Source organism: Gigantopelta aegis, unplaced genomic scaffold, assembly GCF_016097555.1.
Source record: "Gigantopelta aegis isolate Gae_Host unplaced genomic scaffold, Gae_host_genome ctg3303_pilon_pilon, whole genome shotgun sequence".
Classification (NCBI taxonomy): domain Eukaryota; kingdom Metazoa; phylum Mollusca; class Gastropoda; order Neomphalida; family Peltospiridae; genus Gigantopelta; species Gigantopelta aegis.
This window is the reverse complement of record NW_024533271.1, coordinates 61,399-67,317: the sequence shown is the minus strand read 5'-3', so window position 1 is coordinate 67,317 and position 5,919 is coordinate 61,399. Positions and strand designations below refer to the sequence as shown.

At 33.6% G+C, this 5,919-nt stretch overlaps 1 non-coding gene across 1 annotated transcript; it reads left to right on the top strand.

Moving 5' to 3' along the window:
- The first annotated feature begins 4,575 nt into the window (after positions 1–4,575).
- On the top strand, positions 4,576–4,684 carry LOC121392038. Its single transcript, XR_005960405.1, has one exon. It is a non-coding gene; the product is annotated as a U5 spliceosomal RNA (small nuclear RNA).
- The last annotated feature ends 1,235 nt before the right edge of the window (positions 4,685–5,919 follow it).

The following is a 5,919-nucleotide window of genomic DNA, read 5'->3' as shown; positions in this document are numbered from 1 at the left end:
AAACCCAAACGATAGAGCCCACCATTCCAGTTTCCAGAATCTGGTACCCAATAGGAACACCACCCGGACCCCCAGACATCATCAGTTGTCCCGTTTTTCATGTCAAGGTGGCCATTATTAAGTCTCTTCCTCGTGCCATGTTTGATAGCACGATGGTCATCCGCTCGAAACAAATAGACAATTAGAAAAGACATACTGTGACTCTGTCTCATGGGCCACATGAAGAAAGAACCATGTCATTTTCCAGCACAGAACTCCTGTTTCTACTGAAATTCACGACAATCAACTCAACAGAAGGTAAAATCTAGAGACTATAGATTGTCTATTAATTACTATAATTGTAAATGTTAGATGATCACACTGTAATAACCTCAGAAGTTAAGCATCTATCAAGTGATGAAGTGAGCCAACACATGCTATATCTAATACTTTGAACCTTCCCTGGGGCAACTTCTTAACTACTTCCTAGGTACAGTCTCTACTTTTCCTGTAGAAGGTATACACTATACATTACATGCGTATATTAATTGAATAAACCCCACTAGATGAAATACTTTTCTAGTAGTTTCATCTCTGATAACAAGTATGTAGGCCAGGTGGTATATGAAGTTATCTAAGGATCATGATAATGAGTGTTAATGAAGATTTTATGGTTTGCCTAACATCTCAATGTTCTACTTGAGTAACAATCAATATAATTTACCACATTCATTGATTGTTTTTACAGTATATTAAGACTTCTCTTCCATGTGAGGTTGTGAGAGATATTGTTTTGTTTCTTTTATGTTTTGATGTTGATGGTTCTTCTGTGGACTTAGTTTCTTGGAGAAGAAAAGACATCCATATGATGGCTGGAGTATTCACCCACTGCTTCTCCCTCATTTGGTTAGAAATATAGAATTTACTCATTATTGTTCAAAGGATACCTTCTGCAGGTATCAAAGAGTGATGTAGCTGAGTGTTGGTGCTCTTTCCTCCTCCATCTTTTCCATCTATACTTATTACAATACTGCTGATCACAGTCCATACTCGTTAGATAACTAAACTATCAGTGTTTTCCTTTTTGGAAAAGAGTTGAATCAAGTCTTTAAAAAGATATCACATTGTGCCTATCTCTCAGTGGTTCTACTGGTAAGTCAGTTTTACGTTCTACTGATTAAAATTCCCACTTGATATAGTCGCAGGAACATTGCTACATCGAAGTTGGCATCAATCACATCAACCTATTGGTAGGTATAAATATGTAAACACAACAGGCAAACTTTAATATTAATTTGTGGATGCTAATCCATCTCAAGTGTTTTCGAAACAGTCCTGCGAAACTTTGTTTAAAGCTATTGAGCTAATCCTTTGCGTATTGACTCAATGAACTCAGATGCTGATGGACTGATAGCTCCTAATATGCATGAAAGAACCATGCAAAAAGTTATGAGTGGTCAACATATGAAAAAGTTTGCTGATGCAATAGTTGAATAACTCCAAGACACAATTAGAAGCTCATAGCAATCAAGTCCAATTTTAGTAAGAATTGGTAACTTTCTTATAACACAAGGCATACAAGCCCCTCAGAGGAGATATGCAATGAATTGATGAAGCAGATACACGAGATGCAATTATAACCAGGCATAACGATTTTGTATATACAATTCAACATTATCATAGTTACACTCACGTTGTACTAACACTATGTAATTTATTAACATAGCAATTTCAACACCACTTATTGTTTAATATAATTTTATAACATAATTTATTTAACATAATTTATAAACTTTGTTGTGAGGCTGTCTTAGTACCAAGACAGTTTGGTTGTTATTAACTTGATTATTTTCAGCTGATCTTCTAGTAGTATTTAGAGTTGGTTAGTAGGAACACTCACAAATGTACAGGTGGGGAAATCGTATGATATATCTTCACCTCCTCTAGCAGCATAATAAAGTGGAATTTTGTTATCCTGTGATATGTGCATCATGTTTTATAATCACTTTACTTTGTCAATACAATCAACCCTGATTTACTTATTGAACTCTTAAACTCTATATCTCCTAATTGAAACAGAGTTATGTTTTACCCATCATTTAACAAATATAGCTAATTAAAAACATCAGATTATGCAAGTATGATATTTGGCTTTCAATCCGTTTTCAGTATGGTTTTTGATATTTTGATTAGAAAGTAAATCTTCAAAGAAAATGGTTTTTTTCTTCAACTTCAGTGCTACTATGGAGGCTTCTTTCATTCTTTCAATGAACTTTTATGCAATCCATAATTTAAATATTGTATACAAATTTTGAATGTGGGATGCTCTTCAGAAGAGGAATGGGAATGACTAACTTTCGCCTATAACTGATGTAATGGCTTCAAGAAAGTTGTAATGATTTATTACTTCTAGATAAGGCTACACTTGTCCAACACTGGATAATTCCCAGGGAAACCTTTCCCAGATATAGGTTGAAGTCAAACTCATAGGCAGAGATTCCACGAGATGTCATGGAATATTTTTTCATTTCTATCTTTAGCTACTGAAAGAGAGTTTCAAACAGTATAAATCCAAAAATAACAGTAATGTTATATATGTGATACAATTTGTAATATGGTTTATTACCATGAAATGTTGAAGGCAGGTGGACAAGGGGGTGTACTCAAGAGGAGAGGAGTTTAACATGATGATAAACCTGGGTACTAGATTATAGGAAAGCTATAATATATTGTATCACTTCTAGATATGCTACCTTAGTCCACACATGGATAGTTCCTGGAAACTTTTCCCAGATCGATGTTTAAGTCAAACTCAAGACGGAGTCATGAGATTCTCATATATGATATTATGGACATTTATATCCAGCAATGGAGTTAAACACAGTATCTCGAAGCTATCAAGACCACTTAACTGTTAATTGGACAATTGGTAGAGCAATAAAATACTTGTCAATGATCACTAGCCTAATTGTTTAATGGAAATTTTGATGGGGCACCTGCCTGTGTCCCTATTCATAATATAGGAGTTATTTATTAAATCTATTTATAGGCTGCTATTAATGTTTTTAATTTGATGTATTAATCCAAGGTATGGTAATTTAATGAGTTATCATTGAAAAAAATTGATTTTAATTTCAGGGAGTCTAATTCATTTTATATCAATGTAATATGTACTGTCCCTGTCTGTGGAAACCTACTTGTTTCGTAGTTAGCTAATTTTAATAGCTAGCCTTAAAATAAATACAACTAAGTAGATCTACGCCACCGTCAAATCTATAATAAAATATACATGTATTATGCTTTAAAAACTTTATTTAATGAAAGTTTGATAATTATATATATATTATAAGTATATAATCTGATATATAATATATATATATATATATATAATATATAATTCAGGTTTCCGTATTAGGGGGGTTCTGGGATTCGTCCCGAACCCTCCCGTAAAAGCTCAAGATCCACTTCTGTTTTCTTGTTTGTTAATAGTTGCACTAATACTTGATTGTGAACTTTTGTCACTCTTCCATGAAAACAATATTTGCCTTGTCTAGAACGTATTTAGCACTCCCCTTAACAAAACTGTAGTTTACAGGATTTCAGATGTCGTATAACTAATACTGGGCACAACTCAATACCCAGGACCCTACCTGTTAGCAATATAGTTTTAATGTAATGTTTCCGCTATATTGATTACCTCGTAGACTCCGAAAATAGTACCATTGCACTTGCCAGCAGTTCACCTGCCATTGGTTTATCACCAAATTTAGAAATAAAAGGTACACATATTCATTAGCTACTGTACTGCCTTGATTGATTATATCTAAGAGATTCAAACGACACGTGGCTTCCACTATATATCAAGCCTATTCTTCGGTCATTTTGGCATAAAAGTTGCATATATCCTGCCGGGTATTTCCAAGTATTTCAAACCGTTTTACTGCCATGTATATGCCATTTTGATGATATGACGTTAATAATGACGTATATGACAATAGCCCCGTAACTGCATCTAGCTCTGCTACAATTAGATACGTTTTACGTTCGAAGTGAAGATGTGGATTATTTAATGCCTTAGCTCTCATTCTGTACCGGTAATAGTTAATTATATTTACATTATAATTTGTAATGTCATATTGTAGGATCTAGAAGCGATAAAAAAGGATCTTCATGCCTAAGATTCACGATTTTTGGGAAGAGCATGTTCTTGAAGCTCTATCCCCCCCCCCTAGGAAGTCAGGCGCTATCAAGGTTCTGGGCACATAAATATATTAAATGATGAAGACTATTTTATTAATAAGACTATTTAAGAACTATTCTTAATGTCAAATTGAGAGATGGAAATTGTAAAAGTTATTTATATGTGAACTATTAAAAAATTTCAATACAAACTTGCCTTAATGTTATTTAATTCTGTTATCAATTTTGGTGATATAGATTTCCAGGTTATAGTTTAAAATGAGTCTTACAGTATATTAGGTTTGTAGATGTTTATAAAGGATAACAAGTATGAATAATATTATATATTGAACCTGGCCCACAAGAGGTTGCTCATGAAATAGTAATATAAATCAAAGAGTTTGTCTTTAAAAATTAACTACTGGCTTCCCCCCTCAAATCGTATAATATCTTCGCCTTTTACTAAAGATTTCCGTGGAGAGGAAAATAAAGAGTGTATGTTAATTTTTAAGGGCCTCTCATGGCCGGACAAGAATTTAAAAATAATTGATAACACGTTACTGCCCTCAGCTTGAAACCTATTAGATTACACACCATACTGCAAATTTTTTTGTAGTGTAATTGATTTTACTGAATAGTAGGTGAGTTTCATAGATTGCAAGGATGATTTATTACAGCAGTAAATGGTACCACAATTATTGTAAATCAAGTCTTATGGTTGAAAGACTTTTGAATAATACACACTAGCTCTTTAACTAGATATGTGGTCCATATCGTTTTAACCGTGATGGCAGCAACATGGTAACATTCTATAGAAATTACTGACTGCTTGCACAACTAACTGAGTTGCTTGATCAATATAATACTATCATTCAATTAGCTCCATACGATCAATCTTCCAAATTTTCCCTTAGAACTCATGAATATACTAGCCATTGTAAATCCTCATGTGGTTTAGTTGTATATTTTTCACTGTCTCAATGAGTGAGAACATATTATTTTTGAAGTTATCAGAGACACAAACTGGATCAGTTTTCAGAGACATTAACGTAAATATGCATACATCAACACAGGAGTACTATTTGATTCCTATTTACCATATTTAGTGTGGTATTTCATTAAATGATATGCTGGATCACCTGGACATTGTGGTACAGATCCACATACACAATTTGAAGTAGAAACTCAAGAGAAGTAAACGTACCAAGAAGCTAAAATGGTTTGTTTAATTATAACTCTCATTATAATAATGCCTTCTGTTGCCAGCTTTATACGTTTGTACTAATTTTGCCTGTTAAACCATAATGAACACTACTGTTATTATCCTTGCTTGATCAATTGTCTTTCATTTTATCTTAGTTACAAAAAAGTGGGATGCATTTTCCTGAAGTACTGGTGACGGGGCAACAACCACCAGGCTTTCTTGTTTGACATTTAATAGCGTACAAAAAAAAAGTTCCTGTAGCTTTTGTTATTAGTGTGATTTTATCTTCGACTTATGAGTACCGTAAATGTGTGAAGCACTTGTGGGATATGTCAATGTAAACTCACTAGAGAGCATTCATTCATAAGTTATATCACATGCCAACAACTAAACTCTATAAATATCCACATTAACAACAACACTTACATGTACGGTAGTTTGTACAAACACATCACATTAACTAGGAAGACTATCATGTGTAAAGGAGCTGATAGTAATGAATGTCCTTTGAGTTATGGCAACTTGATGACCCACCGGTCCTTGCCATAATGACATTG